Source organism: Mustela nivalis (assembly GCF_964662115.1).
Source record: "Mustela nivalis genome assembly, chromosome: 14".
Taxonomy (NCBI): domain Eukaryota; kingdom Metazoa; phylum Chordata; class Mammalia; order Carnivora; family Mustelidae; genus Mustela; species Mustela nivalis.
The window spans coordinates 84,055,605-84,081,688 of record NC_139033.1 but is presented as its reverse complement, the minus strand read 5'-3'; the positions used below and the strand labels follow the sequence as shown (position 1 = coordinate 84,081,688).

At 45.9% G+C, this 26,084-nt stretch overlaps 1 protein-coding gene, 2 long non-coding RNA genes and 2 gene segments (V, D, J or C); 3 read left to right on the top strand and 2 right to left on the bottom strand.

Moving 5' to 3' along the window:
* LOC309847515 (immunoglobulin lambda-1 light chain-like) overlaps positions 1-26,084 on the top strand; it is a 120,290-nt gene that overhangs the window by 59,124 nt on the left and 35,082 nt on the right. The gene's annotated exons all lie outside the window — the stretch shown is intronic.
* Positions 1-26,084, top strand: part of LOC309847518 (immunoglobulin lambda-1 light chain-like) — a 1,783,291-nt gene that overhangs the window by 1,744,363 nt on the left and 12,844 nt on the right.
* The window catches only part of LOC309847526, a 712,223-nt gene that overhangs the window by 675,057 nt on the left and 11,082 nt on the right, over positions 1-26,084 (bottom strand). The window lies entirely within an intron of this gene.
* The window catches only part of LOC309847513 (immunoglobulin lambda-1 light chain-like), a 1,777,964-nt gene that overhangs the window by 1,744,363 nt on the left and 7,517 nt on the right, over positions 1-26,084 (top strand).
* LOC309847525 overlaps positions 1-26,084 on the bottom strand; it is a 91,330-nt gene that overhangs the window by 58,213 nt on the left and 7,033 nt on the right. The gene's annotated exons all lie outside the window — the stretch shown is intronic.

The following is a 26,084-nucleotide window of genomic DNA, read 5'->3' as shown; positions in this document are numbered from 1 at the left end:
ATATAAATTCCCCCTTGGCCACTGGCAGAGCAGGTTCCAAGTCTCAGTCCCTGGGGATGCAGGATCTTCTGCTTGTACCCAAAACCATGGCAGTGGTGGCTATCTGGGTAGCTCCAGACCGCCAGAGAGGTTCCAAGCAGCAATCGCACACTGAGATTTCCCGCTGGCCCAGGCTGGGAGTGCCTGGTCTTTCTGGGTCTAAGAGCACCCAGCTTGTGCGCACCTCTCTCAGGAGAGGCTGTGGGTCTCGCGAGCCTCTCAGGCTCTGAGAGTGGGACGCAGGTCCTAAAGCACCAGGCTGGACCTTCGGTCACCTCTCTCATGGGAGAGTTTGGGGCACGCATCTTAGGCTCTGAAACAATGACATGGGTCTAAGAGCATGGGGTGGGCCTTTGTGCACCTCTCTCAGGGGAGGATGAGGGGCAAGTGCATCTCAGGCTCTATAGCAGGGCTTGCGCATTCTGCCATCTGGTGTGGTTCCCATCCCCTCACAGGAGCCAGACAGCATGCAATCTTGAGCGTGCTCGTGGCTTAGGGACCAAGACCTGGTTTCTCCACTGCACTCTCTCTGGCTCAGTGCCAGGGGAAGCTGTCCTGGGTCCGGGGACTTAAGCCCCTGTCCCTAGTTGCCCCAATTCCCACAATTTCCCCCCTGCAATCCTTTGCTCTTTTGAAGTGCTTTCAACCAGTCTCCAAGTTAATGCTGGTCCCCAGATGCAGAGCACTCTTGCTCATATTAGGGGTATTACTTTCCAACCGGCCACCTCTGGTGGCTCCCTCCCCCTTTTGTTTATCTTCTGATATCAGTCCGCCTTTCCCACTCCGCTTTACCTGCCCACTGGTATCTTCTGCCCCTGTAGAGATCCAGACATGTATAATTCTGATCTCAGGCTGATTTCAAGGGTGATCAGAGTTCTTTGGTAGGTAATCAGCTCACTCTAGGGTACAGGTTGAAAAGACGCCTCCTCCTACTTCCCCGCCATCTTGTCCACCCCCAACACCATTTCCTTTTGAGGACACATTATGGTAGAAATTTTCAGGGAACATAAATAGCAACCACATTCATGTTCTGCTGCTGCCCCTCGGAACAATTTGTTACTTAAACTGTAACCCCTGGAGGATTTTATTAGTTGCCAAGCACATTTAGGTATGGCCTTAAGAAATACATATACTGACAACAGGTCTTTGGGGAGAAGGACGATGTACAACCGTCAAACTGTGCATCTGGGGATGCCTGGCCCGCCCAGGGCGGAACACTGCCTGCTTCAGGGAAGCCGAGCATCCGGGAACGCCCAGTCAGCTCAGGGTGGAAGGAAAACCGCCTGCTTCCCTTTTCCGTTATTGCTTCTTTCTCTTCCCAGAAGTGCCCATTGTTAGTTAGATGAATCCTTTGAATGTGCTTGGTTAACTAGAAACTTTATCCTCCTTCTTGCTTGTCTGCAAGACGGGATTAACATTTGACCTTCATCAGTCCTTCTGTTGGCTATTGTTTTCTATCTAATAAAAGTGAGACTGTGGAGTTGCTCGTGGCAGCAGTCCTTTTTGATTGTTGTCCCCTGCTCCCAGTCTTTTGCAGCTGACTTGTTTGTGCCTAATTCTTCTCTCGTCGCCAACTGGAAGTGGCAATGTTCATTTGTGGGATTTCTACTCACATAACTCTTCTTCAAATGTCATCACCAATTTTCTTATTATTTTTTCCAAATTATGAGTCAGAGCCCATAGGTTAGAATAAAGCCACTTCTGTCTTTCTCTCTGTCCAGGTAAAAAACAAAACAAAACAAAAAACAAACAAAAAACAAACAAAAAACAAACAAACAAACAAAAAAACTAATTACTCTGCTCAAATACTCCTGCACCCATATTATGCAAGGGTGTCCCAGATGCGGCTGCAGTAGAAATATTATTAACTGTCAGAGTTGCCTGCATATCATTAGTAACCTCCGTAAACTAGCCTTATATTTTTTTTCTCTATATCAGCCACTCATTTGATTATCCCCATTGGGCCATAGCTGTGTGCAACAGAGAAAAGATAATGGAGCAGGGGTTAGAGGTTATAGACATCTGGCCTCTTCCTCATGCAACTCACCTGTTCCTTTAGGACCTGTCGAAGCCTGATCTCAAATTTTTCTCCTCTGTTTGATGATAGACAGCTCTGTGAATGCCCAATTCCACAGTGTCATTGCTCAGATGGCACCCAGTCCTTGCAGGCAGTCAGGGCACATGGTGATTTAGTAGCTAATAAGGAGCACACAATCTCTGCTAAGTTTCAGTAGCAAGTCAAAGTGTTTGACAAAGGCAAATATTTCTATTTATACATATGTTTTAAAAATAGTAAGCTGGGCACCTGAGTGGCTCAGTTGGTTAAGCCACTGCCTTCGGCTCAGGTCATGATCCTGGAGTCACAGGATCAAGTCCCACATCAGGCTCCCTGCTTGGCAGGGAGACTGCTTCTCCAGCTGACCTCTCTTCTCTCATGCTCTCTCTCTCTCTCACTCTCAAATAAATAAATAAAATCTTTTAAAAAATGGTAAGCTTCCCATCTATTTCACTTGTAGGAACTCCATAATTAACTAACTGATACCAATGCCCAGAGTCAACAGGGTCTGATGACTAATTTGGTCCTGCTATTCATTAGGGTAACAACACCCAGCTTATAATTTCTGATGAAATGAAACTGCATGTCTCCTAACAACACAAAGACCCCTTCAATAGCAACTTGCTACACAATTCAGAGTTCAAAATCTCTAGAAAATACACATAAACATATATACACGCACACACACACAGACACAAATGTAACCACAAACACACATACAGCAGACACAATTAGTATGTATGTGCACACATACAAATATACTTGTATATGTGTATGGGTATAAATATACAATATATAGGAGTGTGACAGGAATTTGATGTCATACAGAACACCAATACACACATGAGCCACAGAGAAGCCACAGTGACTGTCAGCTACAAATGGTCTCCTGCTTTCCACTCAGTTTGCAGGGAGGTTTACATAGTGTTCCTCTTCTGATTCACCTTCCCTGGAAATATACAACATACAAATGCTAACACATTACAACTGCCCCTCAAATTTTGAACCACAGACAAGTAAGGTCCTCACACAAACCAGCCTCTTCTACACAGGGACTGACTCCAAACACACTTTTTAGTCTTTTCCCTTCTTCCCATCCTGAAGGCAGCCCCACAGTCTCCTCTGAAGAGAGCCCTCCTCCAGGCTCTCCCCACACATGACATGCTTGTCATTTTATCTGATCTCACTTCATTCTCTGCACATCACCCAACACTGCACATGTTCTTCTATAATTATTTTATTAATTATTAATTGACCATTTTATGTTTATTGTCATCCTAACTGGTCAGGAATATTTTAAGGCAATACATGCACATCTTGACAAGAGGCATGAATATTCAGATGCTTATTTTTCTCCCACAGAAATAAGTCTGAAGTCAGATGGTGGTTCTCCAGGTACTCAAGTTCTGTGAAGTCCCAAATCATCTCACTTTCCTCCCACCATCACTACTATGGAGGCTTATCTTTGCCTTGTTTTTGACAACAGACCTCAGGATGGCTGCTACAGCTCCTGCTATCACACCTGAGTACAAGAGAAAGAGCAAAGCATAAATCTAGTCTATTTCCTTCATTCACAGATCAAAAATCTCCAAGAAGATCCCCAGGAAAATGACATATCCATGGCCCAGCTTCGGGCCATGGATGGGGCCAATGTTGACCCAGGGGCACCTGAGAATAGTTGTAGTGTGACTTCTAAAGGAATATAGAAGATAAGATGCAGATAGAAGGGGTTGGAGTCTATATGCTGTATCAGCAAAGCAAGTGTGTCCATTCTGCTACCCCAAGATGGAAACTTTGACACTAGAACTATGTTTTATTCACACTAATTTCCAGGATGGGATGTCTGCTTGATCAAAGTGTGTCTGAATAAATGCTTGTTAAGTGACTTTTCTCCTATCTCTGACTTTGAAGCAATAGTCACCTCTGCCCTAGTTTGGTCCTGCATCAGCCACTGGCACCAGTAAGAGGCAGTCTGTGAGTCCTGTGTCCCCTAGGGCCAAGCTCCATAACCACATGCGTGACCACCCACCACCCATATGAGAGATGAGCCCTAAATTCCTTTCCTCTAAATGAGCCTGTTCATATTTCCATGGGTAATCTAATGAGTTCCCATATGATCTTGAGGCTAACAGGGACCACTTAGAGAAAAGCAATTCTGGGGAGGAGTAAGATGGTGGAGAAGTAGGAGATCTAAATTTCATCTAGTCCCAGGAATTTAGGTAGATAGTTATCAAACCATTCTGAACACCTACAAACTCAACAGGAGATTGAGGAAAAGAATAGCAGCAGTTCTAAGAAAAGAAAAGTGACCATTTTCTGGAAGTCAAATTCTACCTCCTCATTGTATTTAACCTTATTTTTTGTATGTATACAGTTTTCCTTTCTTTAAAATTTTGGGAGGCAAAAAAAAAAAATTGGGGGAGGCAGTTTCCTCTAACAGACCAAAACACACTCAAAATCTAGTGTGTGGCTCTGTTCTATTCACCAGCCTAATCATTTTATTTTTTTTCCTTTCTTTTCCCCCCAGTTTTGGGTCTCTTCTGAATTGTTTAGTGTATATTTTGGGGGGTCATTTTTACCCTTTTAGCATTTTGTTCTCTCATTCATCTATTCTCTGGCAAAATGACAAAATGGAAAAACTCACCTCAAAAAAAAAAAAAAAAAAAGGAACAAGAGGCAGTACCGACTGCCAGGAACCCAATCAATACAGCCATTAGTAAGATGTCAGAACTAGAATTCAGAATGACATTTATAAAGACAGTAGCTGGCTTTGAAAAAAGCAGAGAAGATAGTAGAGAATCCATTTTTGAAGAAATAAAAAAACAAAAATCTAACCAAGTTGAAATCAAAAAGGCTATTAATGAGGTGCAATAAAAAATGGAGGCTCTAACTGCTAGGATAAGTGAGGCAGAAGAGGGAACTAGTGATATAGAAGACAAAATGATGGGGAAAAAAGAAGCTGAGAAAAAGAGAGACAAACAACTACTGGATCACGAGGGGAGTATTCGAGAGAGAGATGATACCATAAGATGAAACAATATTAGAATATTTGGGATCCCAGAAAAAAAAGAAAGATAGGGGGGGCATACGGTATATTAGAGAAATTATAGTGGAGAACTTCCCTAATTTGGGGATGGAAATAGGAATCCAGGAAACACAGAGAACCCCCCTCAAAATCAATAAAATGTCAACACCCCAACATCTTAATAGTAAAATTTACAAGTCTCAAAAACAAAAAGAAAATCCTGAAAGCAGTTCAGGACAAGAGGTCTGTAACCTACAGTGGCAGAAACATTACTTTGGCAGCAGATCTACCCACAGAGACTTGACAGGCCAGAAAGGACTGGCATGATATATTCAGAGCACTAAATGAGAAAAATATGCAGCCAAGAATATTATATCCAGACAGCTGTCACTGAAAGTAGAAGGAGAAATAAAAAAGCTTCCAGGACAAACTTCTAGGACAACTAAAAGAATTTGCAAACACCAAATCAGCACTACAGGGAATATTTAAAGGGGTCCTCCAAGCAAACAGAGAGCCTAAAAGTAATATATACCAGAAAGGAACAGAAAAAATAATCAGTAACAATCACCATACAGGCAATACAATAGCACTAAATTCATATCTTTTAATAGTTACCCTTAATGTAAATGGGCTAAATGCCCCCAATCAAAAGATACAGGGTATCAGATTGGATTAAAAAAATAAGACCCAACAATATGCTAAGAAGCTCATTTTAGACCCAAAGACACCTCCAGATTTAAAGTGGGAGGGTGGAAAACCATTTACCATGCTAATGGACATCAAAAGAAAGCTGGAGTGGCAATCCTTATATCAGGTAAATTAGATTTTAAACCAAAGACTGTGATAAGAGATGAGGAAGGACACTATATCACTCTTAAAGGGTCTATCCAACAAGAAGATCTAACAATTTTAAATATATGCCCTTAACCTGGGAGCAGCCAATTATATAAGCCAATTAATAACAAAATCAAAGAAACACATCAATAATAGTACAATAATAGTAAGGAACTTTAACACCCCCATCACTGAAATGGACAGATCATCCAAGCAAAAGATCAACAAGGACATAAAGGTCTTAAATGATACACTGGACAAGATGGACTTCACAGATACATTCAGAACATTCCATCCCAAAGTAACAGAATACACATTCTTCTCTAGCGTGCATGGAACATTCTGCAGAATAGATCACATCCTAGGTCACAAATCAAGTCTCAACCAGTACCAAAAGATTGGGATCATTCCCTGCATGTATTCAGACCACAGTGCTTTGAAACTAGAACTCAATCACAAGAGGTAACATGTAAATAACTCAAATACATGGAGGCTAAAGAGCGTCCTATTAAAGAATGAATGGGTCAACCAGGAAATTAAAGAATTTTTAAAAATTCATGGAAACAAGTGAAAATAAAAACACAACTGTTCAAAATCATTGGGATGCAGCAAAGGCAGTCCTAAGAGAAAAGTATATAATGATACAAGCCTTTCTCAAGAAATAAGAAAGGTCTCAAATACATAACCTAACCTTATATCTAAGGAGCTGGAGAAAGAACAGCAAAGAAAGCCTAAACCCAGAAGGAGAAGAGAAATAATAAAGATTGGATGAGAAATCAATGAAATAGAAACCAAAACAACAGTAGAACAAATCAACAAAACTAGGAGCTGGTTCTTTGAAAGAATTAACAAGATTGATAAACTCCTGGCCAGATTTATCAAAAAGAAAAGAGAAAGGATCCAAATAAATACAAGTATAAATGAAAGAGGAGAGACCACAGCCAACACCAAAGAAATACAAGAAATTATAAGAACATATTATGAGCAACTACATGCCAGTAAATTAGACAATCTGGAAGAAATGGATGCATTCCTAGAGATGTATAAACTACCAAAACTGAGCCAAGAAGAAATAGAAAACATGGACAGACCAATAACCAGTAAGGAATTGAAGCAGTTATCAAAAATCTCCCAATAAACAAGAGCCCAGAACCAGAACCAGATGTCTTCCCAGGGAAATTCTACAAAACATTTGAAGAGCTAATACCTATTCTCCTGAAAATGTTCCCAAAAAATAGAAATGGAAGGAAAACTTCCAAACTCATTTTATGAGGCCAGCATCACCTTGGTCCCAAAATCAGACAAAGACCACATCAAAAAGGAGAATTACAGATCAATATCCCTGATGAACATGGATGCAAAAATTCTCACCAAAATAATAGTCAATAGGATCCAACGGCAAATTACAAGGATTATTCACCACGACAAAGTGGGATTTATTCCTGGGCTGCAAGATTGGTTCAATATCAGCAAATCAATTGATGTGATACAATACATTAATGAAAGAACAAGAATCACATGATACTCTCAATAGATGCAGAAAAGGCATTTGACAACTTTTCTTTCCTTCTTTCTTGATTAAAATTTTCACAGTGTAGGGATACAGGGTGCATACCTCAATATCATAAAAGCCATCTATGAAAAACCCACAGCAAATATTATTCTCAATGGGGAAGAACTGAGAGCTTTTCCCCCAAGGTCAGGAACATGGCAAGGATGTCCACTATCACCACTACTATTCAACATAGTACTAGAAGTCCTAGCCTCAGCAATCAGAAAACAAAAAGAAATAAAAAGCATCTGAATCAGCAAAGAAGTCAAACTCTCACTTTTTGCACATGATATGATACTTTATGTGGAAAACCCAAGAGACTCCACTCCAAAACGGCTAGAACTCTTATAGGAATTTGGTAAAGTGTCAGGATATAAAATCAATTCATAGAAATCAGTTGCATTTCTATACCAACAATAAGATAAAAGAAAGAGCAATTAAGGAGTCAATTCCATTCACAATTGCACTCAAAACCATAAGATATACCTAAGAATAAATCTAACCAAAGAAACAAAGAATCTGTACTCAGAAAACCATAGAATACTCATGAAAGAAATTCAGGAAGATGCAAAAAATGGAAAAATCATAGACTGGAAGAACAAATATTGTGAAAATGTCTATGCTATCTAGAGCAATCTACACATTTAATGCAATTCCTATAAAAATACCATGAAGTTTTTTCAAAGAAATGGAACAAATAATCCCTAAATTTGCATGGAACCAGAAAAGGTCCTGAATAAGTAAAGGAATGTTGAGAAAGAACACCAAAGCTGGTAGCATCACAATTCCAGACTTCAAGCTCTATTACAAAGCTGTAATCATCAAGACAGTATGGTACTGGCACAAAAACAGACACATAGTTCAATGGAAAGAATAGGAAGCCCAGAAATTGACCCTCAACTCTATGGTCAACTAATCTTCAACAAAGCAGGAAAGAATGTTCAATGAAAAAAAAGAGAGTCTCTTCCACAAATGGTGTTGGGAAAATTGGACAGTCACATGCAAATGAAACTGGGCCATTTCCTTATACCACACACACAAAAAAAATAGACTTAAATTGGATGAAAGACCTAAATGTGAGACAGAAATATATCAAAATCCTTGAGTAGAACATAGGTAGCAACCTCTTCAACCTCAGTCGCAACAGTTTCTTCCTAGAAACATCCCCAAAGGCAAGGGAAGAAAGGGGGAAATGAACTATTGAGACATCATTAGAATAAAAAGCTTTTACATAGCAAAGGAAACAGTCAACAAAACCAAAAGACAACCGATGGAAAGAGAGAAGCTATTTGCAAATGACATATTAGATAAAGGGCTAGTATACAAAATCTATACAGAATTTGTCAAACTCAATACCCAAAGAAAAAATAATCCAATCAAGAAATGGGCAGAAGACATGAACAGACATTTCTACAAAGAAGACATCCAAACAGCAAACAGACATGGTAAAGTGCTCAACATCACTCAGCCTCAGGGAAATACAAATCAAAACCTCAATGAGATACCACTTCACACCAGTCAGAATGGCTAAAATTAACACGTCAGGAAAAGACAGATGTTGACAAGGATGCGGAAAAAGAGGAACTCTCCTATACTGTTGGTGGGAATGCAAGATGGTGCAGCCACTCTGGAAGACAGTATGGAGGTTCCTCAAAAAGTGGAAAATAGGGGCACCTGGGTAGCTCTGTGGGTTAAGCTTCTGCCTTTGGCTCAGATCATAATCTCAGGGTCCTGGGATTGAGCCCCACATCAGGCTCTCTCCTCAGCAGGGAGACTGGCTCCCCCTCTCTTTCTGCCTGCCTCTCTGCCTACTTGTGAGCACTCTCTCTCTCTCTCGCTCTCTCTCTATCTCAAATAAATAAATAAAATCTTTTTTTTTTTAAGTTGAAAATAGAGCTACACTACCACCTAGCAATTCCACTACTGGGCATTTAACCCAAAGATACAAATGTAGAAATCCAAAGGGGCATGTGTACCCCAATGTTTACAGTCGCAGTCCACAATAATCAAACTATGGAAATATCCTAGATGTCCATCAACAGATGAATGGATAAAGAAGATGTGGTATATGGAATATTATGCAGTCCTCAAAAATGAAATCTTACCATTTACAACAATGTGAATGGAACTAGAGGGTATTAAGTTGAGTGAAATAAGTCAATCAGAGAAAAACAGTTATCATATGGTCTCACTGATATGAGGAATTTGAGAATTAAGACAGTGTATCATGGGAAAAATGAAGTGAGATGGAGCCAGAGATGGAGGCAAACCATAAGAATCTCTTAATCTCAGGAAACAAACTGAGGGTTGCTGGAGGGGAGGGGGTTGGGAGGGATAGGGTGGCAGGTGATGGACACTGGGGAGGGTATGTGCTATGGTGAGCACTGTGAATTCTGTAAGACTGATGAATCACAGACCTGTACCCCTAAAACAAATAATACATTATATGTTAAGGAAAAAAGGGAGGGAGGGAAGGAAGGAGGGAGAGAGGGATGGAGGGAGGAAGAGGGAAAGAAAAGCAATGCCTCACATGGAGCCAAAGGTCCATGGATCAGGGACTCAAGATCAGAGCAATGGATTCAGAATCTCCACCTGGAGGAAGGTCTTCCCTGCACCTCCAGTCACCAATGTGGGAGTGGCCTCCAGGGGACAGTAGAGATCACTTGGCAAAGTCTCCTGAACATGGGGGATGTCTGGGCATCAGGGATTCTAGCTGGGAGGGAGAGTTTGTCACCACCACCTGAGACCTAAAGGAAAAGTCTTAGTTTCTATAGTGTCATCTTTACCATCGACATGAAATTCTAACTCCATGTCACTCAGATCTGTGTCTCCTAGAATTTCTCTGCCTCTTGCACAGGTCCAGGACTTCGTGCCTCTCCAAACCAGCCCATTTCTGCTAAAACCCAGTCACTTTCAAACCTCGCTCAAGCACTGCATCTATCCCAGGAACTGAGCGCACACTGAGGAGACTGAGATACAGAATCTAGGAGCTCTAGGAGCTCTCCCTGAGGACATCACCTACAGCACCTCAACAGCTCCTGCAAATATCCATGCATGCTTAGCAAGTGAAGAATTCTCTTCATCTCATGGTCACAAACAGGGATCTGGGCAGAAACTGGAGCAAGGAGAGGACATTTCAGAAACAACTACAGGGCAAGTTGATAAAGTAGAACCCCCTGAGCTGATGGGAGGTCTTCAGGGTCCGCCCCTACCCCTCTGTGTCCCTTGGGGATGACCCTTCTCTGAAACCACAGAGCTCCTCAGGCAGAGCCCCTAAGCCCCAAATGATTTGCATAACCTGCAGATGTTACCAGCAAGGGGATAAGAGAGGAATGGGGAAGAATGTTCCAGCCTAGGGTCTCGGGGAGCAAACTGGGGCACCTTCATCTGCCTGTGTCGCGGTGAGCACCATGGCCTGGACCCCTCTCCTCCTGGATTCCTGGCTCACTGCACAGGTGCTGAGCCCAGGCTCAGACCCACCCAGACGCACAGAACTGTCATAAGCCTGGCCCTGACATGGAGCTCAGCAGGGCACTGCCTGTGGGGGCAGGATGCTCAGGACCCAGCTACAGGATGAAGGGCTAGAGGGCTCTGTATGAACCTTAAGGGGCTGCACCTGCCCGGGGAAAGAGGGTCAGGGTTCTTGTTTGTTCAAAAGCTCTACCCACCATCCAGGCACAGGGTTCCCAGGGCCTGAGACATATGAGAGAGGTGCCGTGTATGCCCAGAGTATCCCTAAACTCCAATCTCGGTGAGGAGGGTGTGGGCTTGCTAATGACGAAACCCAAGTTTGAAAAACCCCCTCTCCTTTTCTCTCTTACAGGTTCTCTGACTGCCTATGTTCTGATTCAGCCACCTTCAGTGTCAGTGAACCTGGGACAGATGGCCAGCATCACCTGGGGGGGGGAGAAAACATTGGAAGTACGTATGTTTCCTGGCACCAACAGAAGCCGGGCCAGGCACCCATGACAATTATCTATACTGACAGCGGCCGGCCCTCGGGGGTCCCTGATAGGTTCTCTGGCTCCAGTTCAGGGAACATGGCCACACTGACCATCAGTGGGGCCTGGGCTGAGGACGAGGCTGACTATTATTTTCTATCATATAAGGGTGGTAGCGATAATGCTCGCAGTGACACAAGCAGTGGGGAAGTGAGACACAAACTCCTTCCCCATCTGTGTCACCCTCTCCCCCAGCCCTAGGAGGACTGTACACAAAGCATAAGCAGCTCTGACCCAGGTACCCCCATGTGTGATCCCCAGGGTTCCCTCTCCCCACTGACCTCCAGACAGACTCTGCATAGGAAGGGCCAGGGATGCATTGAGGGCTGACAGAACTAGGCTGCCCTGCTTGTCTTTCCTGGGTATAAATCAGGGACAGAGGGCCATCTCCATATTGTGGTCATTGGGAAATATTTTCACCTAACTGCCCAATATTTGAAGCCAGAGATTCCCAGCTCAGTTGAGCTCTTAAAATCCTGGTCCATGGCAGCTGGAATTCTGAGAGGATCAGACAAGGGCGTTGGACACTGTGAGGTCACCTACATCCCCTCTTCTGACATCACTCACCCACCTACCCCTGCGGGAGGCCCTGACAATTCACAGGGGAGTTCCTCACAGGAAAGTGCTGTGCTTCAAAAATCTGCATCCCCAGTTTTCTGCCCCTTTTCAGAGAGGTTCAGTTTAATGATGGCCTCAGTTCAAAATCTCAAGGGCCTGCCCAGGTTCAGATGCTCCCTGCAGGAGGAAGACTCCCCTGATGTCTCACTGTGGGTCCCTTCTCCTTCTGCCCAGGCTGGCTTCCCCAGCTCCTTCCAGATTTACTGCACATGCATTTCGCCATCTCAGAGTCTGCTTCCAGGAACCCAATGCAGGAAGGCAGGTATCCCAGACAGTATCCCCCAGGACCTAAGGAGGCTACTATATACAAAGCTGGTGTTTCTTTCCCAAATCACCAATTTGCTTGTCCTAGACAGTTCAGATTGTTTCTTGTGTTTTTATACAATGGGAAAAGATGCGCACACACTGTGTGTTCTGGGTCTTGAAAGGCAGTTGGAGAGTCACCTCTATCTTGATGCTGAATGGGGGATGATGATGCAGTTGCTGCCGCTGACAGAGTGACCTGAAGAAACACAACCACGGGAGGAGACCCAAAATGGGTCCTTCCTCACTTCTATCCCCAAATCTGTGCAAGAATCTCTCTTTAACCCCACCCTACCCAGAAATATAGACAGACAACAGTTCTGTGAAGCACAGCTCAACTTATCAACAGTAACACTTAATAAGACACCACAGTCGACCCCTCATTCACATAAAATCTAACAAGAGCCCCACAGACCATAGTCTCCAAATAAAGAGAATGTTGGCAGCCATCCTTCCACCTGATATGATAAAACTATCCCATGAACAATTACAAGCATGCTCACCTTTTCCCCACAGGACATAAAATAAATTTTGTCTGCTAGTCATCTTTATTTTTGTCCCAGCTTAACTGAGACATAATGTTAACTACTGCTAACACATATGATGTTAGATGATAATGGGATCAGACAGGAGAACAAAACTGAAACACATTATGACTATATATCCAAATGTATTCATGTCAACATAAGGAAGAAACCTTTATTACTTTTATCTTATTCATTTCTTCCACTACCCTGAGGTCAATATGGAGTCTAGAATTACCTTCTTCATTGCCCACTCCATATCCCCCTTCTCTCAGCAAATACCTGATCTACTCATGATGCCCCCCAAGACCAAACTTTCACTCTGGAAGGTTAATCCATTATCAGACCTGCTGAATTGATGACTGTCGTCACAGTCCCAGGTTATTTTAGGGGATCTCCTGAGTCCATATACTCCTGTTTACCCCAATTGTGTTGTAGACACACAATTGCCCCATGGCAGTGATTATGAAACACCCCAGACAATGCCTCTACTTTGAATCCCTGCTAGGAGGAGCCAGAAGAACCCATGACACACTCTCCACAACCAGATCAGGGAAGTCATACTCCTCCCTCCCACCATGGTCAAGCTCTGCGCCAGGGAGCTCAGAGTCCGAATCCAGCACACCTGAGCTCCACTCCTGGACCTGCCCCACTCTCCTCTGTTTTCCTGGGAAGCTAGCCTCTCTGACCACTCACTTTATCTGCTGTGAAATGGTGAAGTTTATACTGATGTGAAAAATACTTGTTTTCAAATTAAATGGTACAAATTATTGAAGAGTTTAATTAGACAGACCCAATAGGATCTCAGTGAGTTAACCTTGGTGTTGGAATCAACTGTCTACCTCTGTAGGCACAGAAGGAAAAGTTTTCAACTATTCTGTGATCTGCATCACATGCAATTTTACCCAAGTCTGAATTAGCACATTCCCAATTTCACCAGACCACAAATAGGGTAGTTCAAAATCCTCCCACACCAAGAACCAGGAGATGTGAGATGTTAAAAAAAAAAAAAAAAAAAAAAACTTATAGCAGTAAAGATGGCTGTTAAGAAGAGTAAAGTAAAGGTTTGCCTGCTCAACTGAACTTTGCACCAGAAGCAACACCTGCTATTCTCTTGACCCAAGTACATGGATAGGGATGCAGGAAACATCAGTCCTTATTCCCAAATACACAGGAAACTGGTGGCCGTGGGACATCACACAGTTTGTCTGGACTTTGACCCTTTTCAAACGCACTACACTGTACCCTGCACTCTTCTTCCTGAAATAAGACAGCAGGCTCTCCAGGACATTTCAACCCTGGGACAAGTACAGGAATCCCACCTGTCCTGCCTCCTGCACCATGTATGTGACCTGGCTGTGCTGGGCTGAGCAGGACAGGGGGACAGCTGCCTGTGGGAGGCTGGATACCATGGTCCACACCCTTTCTTAGGTGACAGATGCTCTGGGATGACCTGCAGGAGGGAAGCTTCTGGTCTGAGTTCCCCTCCACCAGCAGAGGACAGCAGAGCAGCATTAGGAGCAGCAGGACAGAGGCTGGGACTGCCCAGGGGGAGCCTCACAGGGCCACCAGGTCTGGGGGTCAGCAGAGGTCCAGGGTTCAGTCCTCAGGAGGAAGCTGGAGTGATCACTCCTATATCCAGCTGCTGAGGAGACCTTGATCTGAAGGTTGGACACACAGTGACACCTAGGACACTGACAGGAGTCCTGACACAGTGAATGTCTCACATGGGAAATGCAGCTCCCTGCACTTTGTACCGGTGATCTGGGAACTGGATCCTCTGAGCTGGACATGTTGAGAACCCCGTGACCACTCACCTTCTGCCTCTGTTTCCCACCTCCAGGCAGACTCGAGCTCAGGCTATAACTTTGCTGCTCAAGAGCAACTCAAGGTGAGGGAGGATGAACACTGGGAACTCCTGGTGCCTGGAATGACCATCCACAGTCTCCTGATGAGACTGTCTCCAGAGTGAATGGGTTTTCACTACCTGAAGCCACAGTTCTAGTCCATTGAGCTGTCCTTGGTTCAGTGACAGAATCCAGCTCCTGCAGGGACCCTGGCTCTGGCTACAAATCTCACCCCATGTGGGAAGAAATGACCCTGGGGACCCTGACAAGATATGGAGCTTGATGTGGTTTTTTAACTTAGGGATGGTTTCTCATGAAATTTGCATGACTGTATCTAATATTGATGAAAAAATAAAAGAAAATTATTGATAATGTCAATTGCTCCTCTGTTTAGGATAGGGGGTGTCACTCACAGAGACAAAATCACCATGTGACTATAGACTAGAAGACATGATGCATCTCCAACAGCAGGTGGTGGGTTAACTAGTGAACTCCCACAGACAAAAGGATGCAATTAATTAATTAATTAACTAATTAACTAATGAGAAAGTTCCACAATTTAGTGACATGGGAAGCATGGGATCACAGTGCTTCTGTGGAAACAGGGGACACCACACAGGAGGATAAGGAATGTAATGAGGCCACAGGACCACCCTCCCTATATCAGTTATTGTCTGTACTCTCAGAGGGCCCAGCCCAGCCCCACGGCCAGGGACCACAGAGGGAGAAAGACCACAGAGGGAGCCAAGGACAGATGGCCAGCAGGGTGGGCACAGGGAGTTAGTTATGTGGTCTGATCCCCAGAAAGTCTATGGGTCTATGATCCCAGGCCCTGCAGACAAAGGCTGATGGTCTGAACTGAGAGTTGGCTGGAGGAATCTAGGGGCTCCCCTCTGCCTCCTCAGTCACATGTTCTGATCTCACCACTGGTTTATCATGTAGGAGTGCAGAAATGGAGGAAATTTGCATAAGTACTAACAATCACAGTCCCAAGAGCCTGGAAGGGAATTAAAGAGCCTGGGGTAGAGCCCAGCAGGTTTGTGGGTCTTAGGAGGCAGAGCTCTGGGCACATCCACCATGGTCTTCACCCCTCTTCTGCTCCCCATCCTCACTCTCTGCACAGGTGCTGCCCCCAGGGCTGCCACATGCTCAGTCCCCAAAGAATTGAGTTGCATCTGAAGTGAACCCTGAGCTCAGACCAGCACAGGCTCAAGATTGGCTCCCTAGGAGGAGCCCCTGAACCTCACACCAACCTCGCCTCTTCTGTCTTTTCAGGCTCCATGGCCTCCAGTGCTCTGGTTCAGCCTCCCTCGGTGTCCGTGTCCCTGGGACAGACGGCTACCATCACCTGCTCTGGAGAAGCACTGAGCAAATACTATACACAATGGTACCAGCAAAAGCCAGGCGCAACACCCAAGCTGGTCATTTATAAGGACACTGAACGGCCCTCAGGGATCCCTGACCGATTCTCTGGCTCCAGTTCAGGGAACACACACACCCTGACCATCAGCGGGGCCCGGGCCGAGGATGAGGCTGATTATTACTGTCAGTCATCAGAGGAAACTGGTACTGCTCACGGTGACACAGGCAGACAGGGAAGTGAGACACAACCCCTTCCCCATCTGTGTCACACTCTCCTCTATCCCCAGGAGGCCTGTGCACAGAGCAGTGAGCAGCTCTGACCCAGGTCCCCAGAGCCAAGGTCCCCAGACCTCACTAGCCACCCCACCCTTCAGGCAGTACCTGTATAGGGTATATCAGGGTTGATCTGGGGCTCCTGAGATTGTCTGGGCCTGAGTGTGTTTGGAATTGGAGGGCCTAGGTGGAAGGACAAGCTGAAAGAACCTCCATCCATGGTCATTAACCGTGCATTTCCTGCAGACAAAGGCTGATGGTCTGAACTGAGAGTTGGCTGGAGGAATCTAGGGGCTGGTACCATTGTGTATAGCATTCGCTCAGTGCTTCTCCAGAGCAGGTGATGGTAGCCGTCTAATCCTTCACTGACCAGGATTAGAGTCTGGAATTTTCCAGCTCAGCTGAGCTCCTGAATCCCTGCTGGCATGGCAGCTGGGGATTCTGAGTGGAGCAGACCAGTGCATTACCCACTGAGGCCACCCCTCTTCTCGGCTCATACACGCCCCCATTTTGTCTGAGGCCCCTGGCAGCTCACAGGGAAGCTCCTTGCTTGGAAGTGCTCTTGGTTCAGAAGGTGGCTTCCCCCCAGGTTTCTGATCCTTCTCAGAGAGATTCTCTTGAACGATGGCCTGAGTCCAAGATCTCAAGACCCTTCCTCAGGTTCAAATGTCCTGAATGGTTGAGAGGTCCCTGCAGGGAGGAGACCTCATCTGATGGCTCGCTGTGGGTCCCTTCTGCTTCTGCCCAGGCTGACCTCCCCAGTGCACTTCTCCAGGTGTTTGCTTCCAGGAACCCAATGCAGGAAAGCTGGTACCTCCAAAAGGGTTCTCAGGGATCTGAGAAGGCTATTTTTACCCGCAAAGCTCTGGTTTGTCCCTCTAAACCCCATTACATGTGTCAAAATCCCCAACAGATCAGTTCATTCCCTGTGTTTTTAAACAATGAAAAAGGTGCAGACACACTAGGTGCTCTGGGTTCTGACAGACAGTCGGAGAGTCACATCTATCCTGATGGTGAATGAGGGCAATTGGGAGAGTTGTCCCCTCCTCCAGAGTGGCCAGATGAGACTCAATCACAGGAGTGAGACCCTCCTTCTACGCCCTCCTGCCTCGCTTCTATGCCCACCACATCTTGCACAGGAATCTCTCTACCTCCATCCTACCCAGAAATATGGACAGACAATTCTGTGGATACAATCAGCTTGTCAATGTTGACACTTAATAAGCCATCCCAGTCCACCCCTCATTCACATGAAATCAACCCAACTCAGGCTAACCACAGGCTCTAAATGAAGAAAATATTGGTAACTTTTCTTCCACCTAATATGATGAATCCATCCAATGAACAATGATAAACACACTCACCCTTTCCCCACAAGAGGAATCAAAATATACTAATTGTCTGTAGTGATGATTGTTTTTGTCCCAGCTGATCTGATTTCCTCTAATTTCTATATTGAGATATAAAATTAACTATTAACACATCTGTTGTTAGACAATAATGGGATAAGACAGGAGAATAAAACAAAAGCATATGGTTAATATATATCCAAACATATTCATGGAATGAGGAAGAAATACTTGCCCTTGTATCCTGCTCATTTCTTCACTACCTATGGTCAAGCAGGGACCTGCCCACCCTATATTCCCCCTCCCTCAGCAAAGACCTGAGCTAGTCATCAACTCTGCCAGTTGGGACAACCAAACCTTCATTCTGGAAGATTTGTCCATTATTAGATCTGCTGCATTGGATTGTGGTGAATATATGACTGTAATCACAGTCCCAGGGAGTATTAGGGGACCTTCTGAATCTATACACCTACCTGCCAACCCCAAATGGGTAGTAGATACCCAAGTCCCCCATGATAGTCACCATGAGACACAGCAGCCAGTGTCCCCTACTTTTCTGGTGCCTCATTACAAGGAGGAGCCAGGAAGGGCCACAGAGCTATCTCAACCAGCAAGTGCGGCAGTCAGTCAGAGAGCAAAGTGCCAGGGATGAGAAGAGAACATTTTGCTGGTGGCCCACTGGGGGTAAGAGTGAGTGCTGCCATTCCCATTTCCACCCCGATTCTTAGACCCATGAATCCTAACCCAGAGAGAAGCAATACCACCTACATCTAACATATAACCAGCTGAAAGCGTATACAGCATCCTGACATGGCGTGAATGACCTGTGTTTTTGCCACAGCCCAGGGGGCAGCAGAGATCACCTGGCTAGCCACCTGGTGATGGAGTGGGCCTGGCATCAGGGGTTCTAACATGCAGGGGGTGTTAGTTACCGTGACCTGAGATCTGAAGGGAAAGCTGTCTACCTTGTTGAGTATCATGTTTGACACCAATGTACAAAATCTTTTGGCTCCTTCTTATGCTGATCCAGATCTTGCAGTAATTACCCATTTATCTGGCACAGATTTGGAACTTCGATCTCTTACCCACCCCCCAGTGGTGTGGAAGCTCTCAAAAGTCTATAAACAACACTCCCACTGAAGACACACCTCCCTCTCCCACCCCTCCTCTGTGCTCTGAGAGCTTCCTTGTCCTACTACAAGGAGTTCCTCCTTTCCCACTCTGTGTCTCCAGGAGGCTGGTGCCAATTATTTTCCTTTTTCTTTTTCCACTCCAAGGATCCAATAACCATTACTCAACCTCATAAATTATAACAATTTTTACTACTTAATGAATTTTTGCTAGCAACTAGAATTAAAAATGTAATTTTAATTTCGCATGAAGCATTCTTAGAATTTACTACCAAATTTCATTCTCTTATACTCAAGTCGTATCTTTTGAGCACATAATGTGTCTCTGCCCTAGCCAGGGTACATAGGAGATACCGAGAAATTGGCACCACCACCTGTCCAGGAGCAGACAGCCCCATGTGCCCCTGGCAAGAGAGGAACTTTACTCAGATTCTGATGTTCACAGCTCACAAACTGTGACAGGACACTGCCCCTGTCTAAGCATGCAGGGTTTTCCTGGAGTGGGAATGAGGAAGGTCACTGCATTGGGGCCTGGGAGTGTCAGAGGAGACACAGCATGGAATGTTCTGAAGGTGGAGCTGGGAGCGGACCAGCATGCAGCCCCTACCACAACACAAGGATGGATGAGACACTTACGAGTCCTGGGTGATATTAACCACCTGCCTCCTGAGACAGAATGGAACAGAGGGAAGAGAAAGATTGTTCTGGGGGTCCAGAACAATCTCAGCATCACCACCATGACTCTGGCCATCTTGATGACAGGATCCAGAAGGATTCTGTGAGCAGGACTTAGGTTCCCTGGAAAACAGATTCTGCTTCTCCAATCAGAATAGCCCAGGAGCTATGCCAGGGCACAGCCTAAAACTGGAGTTGTAGCCCCAGACTACGCAACAACAAGAGGGATTCCCTGAGCTGAGGGAATCCAGTCTACGCCCCTTGGGGCTGAGCCCTTCCCTTTCTGCAACCACAAAGCTCCTCAGCAGCAGCCCCTGAGGCCTGGCTGATTTGCATAACCAGCAGGTCTGCCCTGCAAGGGGATAAGAAAGGCCTGGGAGGAACTTTGCCCAGCCTTGGGCCTTGGGAGCAGAATCAGGGTGCCTCCATCATGGTCTGGACCCCTCTCCTCCTCAGCCTTCTTGCTCACTGCACAGGTGCTGTGCCCAGGCTCACTGGGATCCAGTAGGGGACAGAATCCCCTACTGAATCCTGCTGCAGGATGAGGGGCTAGACAGGAGAAACCCGCTACTGTGCTTACTGGCTCTGTGTGAGCTCTAAGGAACTCACCTACCCAGAGAAAGGGTCTGGGGGCTCACGTTGGTTCAAAGGCTCTATCCAAGGCTCTGGGTCCCTTGGGCTGAGATTGCTGGGAAGGAGTAACTCTGGGGGCCAAGAGAACCCCTGGAGCTCAGTCCAGGCCAAGAAAGCTGGGAGCCCACATCTCATGTCCTCTCTTACAGGTTCCACAGTCGCTTATGAGCTGACTCAGGACTCCTCGGTGTCAGTGAACCTGGGACAGACGGCCAGGATCACATGTCGGGGAGACAACATTGGTAGTAAATATGCTTACTGGTACCAGCAGAAGCCAAGCCAGGCCCCTCTGCTAATTATCTATAGTGACAGCAACCGGCCCTCAGGGATCCCTGAGCGATTCTCAGGAACGAACTCGGGGAACACTGCCACCTTGACCATCAGCGGTGCCCAGGCTGAGGATGAGGCTGACTATTACTGTCAGGTGTGGGACAGTGGTAATGCTCACGGTGACACAGGCAGATGGGGAAGTGAGCCACAAACCCTCCTACCCAGACCTGACACTCTCACCAGCTGTCTGAGCAGCTACAGGCCTGAGGGCCAGGCATCCTCTCTGGTCCCAGCTCCGACCCTCCAGGGTTGGGAGACTCCAGCAGGTTCTTTGCCCTCTCAGGGTCTCTATTTACCCTGCAGGTATGGGCCTGTTTTGAGTCATAGAGGCTGTCATCAGCGCCCTGTGGGTCCAGACGTCCCCCTACTAGCTGATTCCTGGGACTGCTTTGTTCCCTCTCCAGGTTTAGCTCCTCGCTCGCTTCCCTCAGGACTGATCAGAGGAGTCAGGATACTGGAAGGAGGGGTGCCTGGGTGGCTCAGTCGGTTAAGCAACTGCCTTCAGCTCAGATCATGATTCCAGGGTCCTGGGATCGAGCCCCACATCGGGCTCCCTGCTCAGTGGAGAGCCTGCTTCTCCCTCTCCCTCTGCCTGCCCCTCAGATTATTTGTGCACTCTCTCTCTCTCTCTTTCTCTCTATCTCTCTGGCAAATAAATAAATAAAATCTTGTTAAAATTAAAAAAAAAATACTGGAAGGGAAGGACACAGCTACAAGCTGGCTTCCAGCTCACGGCAGTCCTGCTCGTTGATTTATGTGATCACCCTGCGCTGAGACCCAGGACATTTATGCATTAGAGAAGAGCCTCCTTGGGGGAGGGGGACAGGGCCTGCAGCTGAACCCTCGGCAGCATGGCCCACCCATTCTCCAAGAATCGGGGTTCAAGCTCCCTGCTGCTTTGTAAGTAGACCTGTAAGGTTTTGACCATAAGTTTATAAAACGTTCTCAATGTTCTTCTATATGTAGAGAGAGAATGTAAGTGAGTATCATCATGATTGGACATCCACTCTTTTTGAAAATTCTTCTTTAACATTTGGAAATTTTCCATCTTTCTTCCCTCATCTTGAACTTTGTTTTCACTCCATACCCTGCATTGAATTTGACCTGCTCATACATTTTTACACCTGTCATGCATTTAGACAGGATCCTGTCCGCATTTTATTCATTATCCTGTCATGCACTTCTGTCTTAAAAATGTACATTAAGTTTACATTCTAAAATGCAGTTTCACAGCCTGTGAAACTGTCATGCATTATCCTGTCATGCATTTTATTCATTATCCTGTCATGCATTTCTGTCCTAAAAATATACATTAAGTTTACACTCTAATATTCAGTTTCACAGCCTGTGACTTTGAGTGTTAAAAGTATTTTCTGCCACACCGAGTTGGCATCTTAATTATTCATAGCAGTATGTAATTGAAACAACCAAAACATACTAAAATTTACACAGATAATCATTAAGTAGTGTCAATTTGTGAATCCACTGATGAATATGAGATCCTGCCAGAATGAAGCAAGGCCCTGCATCTATTCTGTTCTGGCTTTCATTTTTATATGCAACTCAAAGAAACCTTCACCTCATAAACAGAACTTTTGTAATAGAATTTCACTCACAGAACTGAGCTTCTTCCTAATTATATGCCAAAAATCATTAGTGGTTGATGGTCAAAAATTATTTTTTTCAATTGTCTATTAGCTTGCAGCTCTATCTCAAATACTTTTAATTTTGCTGAAAGCAAAGAATTAGAAACCACCTGCCTTTGAGAGGATTTGAACTGGTAGACAGTTTGATGCACCACTTGACCCTTTCTGGAATGAAGGGTTTATTACCCCATCTGCTAGAGACACCTGCAAACAGCCCTGCCCTCATCTGTCAGCTCCCTTGATGAAGAGAGCCACCCAGAGCTGAGCCGTGTTCCTGCCCTGAACAGCTGGCCTCTGAAAGCTGATGAGTGTGAAGGTGTGAAGACCAATCCTCTCAGCCCACTTGGGGAAGCTGAGAAGGACCATCCCAACAGCAAAGCTCCACTATAGCTGATTCCTTCCTCTGCCCATTCTGCTTCGCACCCATCCCTTGCACATGGATTGGTCCCAAGCATTGTCTATAAACCTCCTGCCGTCTGTCTCCATCCCAGAATCAGCTCCCTGCACAGAGGTGTCACCCAGCCATTTGTCGTCCACTTTCCCAGGTTCACATCAGGGACACGCACCAAGAAACTTGCCTGGAAGTTACTGAGAGACCTCTTGTACATGATAGAGTTTAAAAGACTGGGAAAAAAATTAAAATCTGTAATTGTCTTGCATCTTTGCAAACACAGTATTTTTTTCCTTTTTTTTTTTTTTTTTGAGAAACACACTTTCATCTTCTCATGTGCTGCAGGTATATTTTTCCTTCAAAACTTGGTGGTGCCGACTTGAACCATTCGATCCAGGAAAAGCCCCACTGTGTTATCTAAATGGCAAATCCAGTCCTCACTGTCAAAGATACTATTCAGATGTGCTTCTGTTAGTAATCATCTGGCTGTATTTGTCAACACATGTAAACATCTGGGTGGGTAGTTGAGGGAATATTATAAAATCATTGAAAATCAAAAAATGTGTCTGGAGACATGGTCAAGCAATAGAATGATGTTGATATTATGTGATTATCCATTTTATAATAACTTTTTATGAACGAGGTTGGTCGCTAGGCTATTTGTCCATATTAAGTTTGCAACATACAATGCAACAGTTACTATGTTGTGCCACACATATTTATAAATAGATATGAGGGTGTGTGAGCTTTGGAGAATAATGACACCAGAATCAGATATAAATTACATTAGTATTGGTAGCCATCAGGATGGAGTGCTTTCTATGAATGTAATAAAGGAGATGGTACCACTCTCTAAGGAGGTGCCTTGTCCCCATGAGGACCTGCCAGGATGATTGTTGCTGGTAGACAGTTGAAAGAGCTGTGGCTGTTACAAAGCCACCTGCCATGCAGGTCTTCACCATGCTCCCAGGTATCAATCCGACTTTGGAAAGGGCCTGGAAAACTGGGATTCGCTATGCAAATATCAACCCACCTGGTCAGCTGAGGCTGGAACCTCAGGATGCTGGCCACACCCACTCCAGAACCCCGCCCTCCGCTTAACCCCACTCGCTCAACAGGTTTCTCAGAGTTCCGGACACAGCCAGGATTAGTGTGAGCAGAGTAAGACACTGTCGTTGGGTGTAAAATTTAAGGGAGGACCCCAAAACTCAGTAATCAAGATAAAAGTATCTAATGCAGTTTTTTTTTAATCGTAATGAATGCAGAAAAACTCCATGCAAAACTGTAAGTCAGGTCAGTATCCCGCCCTACACTGGACTGACTCGATTCACTCGCCTCCCCACCCCACCCCCAGGTGATGGTTCCAGGGGTGAGGTGGGCGTCAGGGAAGTTGAAGAACCAGAGTCCAGCCTCTGCACCCTCCCACCTGCCCCACTGCTGGAACCCTTCTGTGGCCTCCCCCACCAACCCCTCCGGACTCCAGCTCTTTGTAGGGTTTAGCCTCCTTCTACTGCTGGTCTCTGCTGCCCCCTATTGGACTGTCCTCTTGGGGCTGCACTCCAGGCGACTAGATTGGGAGCCTTAAAGGTTAAAGCCCCGAAATGTTTTGAAGCATCCCCACCCTTCAGTTCCAGGTTGGCCCCACCTCACGTGAGAAATAAATAAATAAAGAGAGAGAGAGAGAGAAAGAAAGAAGAAAGAAAGAAAGAGAGAGAGAGAAAGAAAGAAAGAAAAAGAAAAAGAAGAGAAAGAAAGAAAAGAGAAAGGATGGTCCTCCCAGTTCTCAGAATAGTACTGGTAAGTTCCAGAACATCATGTTTACACCAGGTTGTTGTGTGTCTTGGAAAGAAACTCTCCCTCTCTGTGCTGCAGTTTCTTCATCAGTTGAAGGAGCTAGAAGGTCCCCACCAGCGTGGTGAGTCTGTGACATCTAGAGAAGCAGTAGAATTCCCTTTCCATTTGCCGGAGGAAAGCTGGGGGTGGGGTGAGACTGCCCCTCCGGATCAGCAGAGGTGGGGAGGTCTTCAGGGTTCCTGGGGACCCCTTGGAGGGGGGCTCAGGAGCTGCAGAGCCAGACCCTGACTCTGAGGATTCTGAGAGATTCCAGAACACTTGTCACATCCCTGGACAGACACTTTGTGACACACACACACACACACACACACACACACACACACCAGAAAAACAGTGAGATGAAAAGGCCCAGCCAACTTGAGTTTGGCGTGGAAGGGAGCAAGGAGCTGAGGAGACCTGGTCGCAGGCAGTCTCTGAGGTCTGTGGAATAGAGAGTGGGCAGGAGACTGATCACCAGGAGGCAGGGGAACCCTCTGACATGGGAAGCAGGGCTGACGTGACTGGACAGGGGCACAACCCTTCCACTCCATGAGAGGAGGGCTGGGACAGAGGAAGAGGAGCCAGGGACCCTCAGCAGGGAGCCCACCAGGACAGCCGTACCTGAACTCCTCTGGCCCAATGTGAATCCAGCCCTTGACACTTCTCAATCTAGGGACGATGTGAGGGACAGGCTTGAGTGGACCAGAGTTGCAGCTGCACCAGCTGGGAAGACCAGCTCATCCCTCAAGAGTCCTCCAGGAAACAGCCCAGGCCCAGATTTCTGACCACAGCCACCACAATAGGATGTGGTCTGTGACGGTGGCTGCCCAGACGCTGTGGCAGGTGCAGGGGTGGGCACAGCTGAGATGCTGCCTTTAGGGAAAGCCCCTTTTTCTTTCCAAGACTTGGGGCTGTCCCCTGGAGGACCACAACTTCTGGGCCTTAGGTAGCAAGTGAGTTTCACACCCACACAGGGATGCTGGAAGGGAACAGCTTCAGCCTGGACCACTGAAGCCCACCCTTCCCCAGCCCTCATGGTGCCAAGGTCAGAGGCATGGCCTTCATCCCATGGAAAGGACAATCTTGGCCAAATGTAGCAGGAAAATTAAGGTGTGCTTGACTCAAAACATGGGCCAGACAACTATTAAAGGGATCTCCCAGGAAAGTCACTTAGGCAGGCCCCGGGAGGCCTCTTTTAGAGCTGCTGACATAGAAATGAGAAGCTGCAAACCCAGATTTGAGCAGGTGTATGAAAGACCTTGCAGCAGAAAAGGCAACTGGAAAGCAAGATAGGAGGTGCTGGGTGACCGGCGGGATCCTGTCACCTGCTCTACACTGAGCTGTGTGACTTCACCAGACCCAGAGAGTGGAATCATCATCAACAAAGCATGTTCTGGAGCCATGCCAGGGCCAGACGTCTGCATAGAATCTGCTTGAACATCAATTTCCTCATCCTCAAGTGGGCAAGACAATCTCAGCTGAGCCACCAGTTGGCCCCGTTTCCTGCATCAGTCTCATTGCATTAGGTTTTATATTCCTGGGCTTTCCAACGGACTCCAACCCAAAGCACCCGTGCGGCCCATCCCTCCTGCACCCCTGCCCAACAGAGCCTATATCTTGGCTCCCTTGAAAGCAAAGCATGAGCCTTCTAGATGGACAGAAG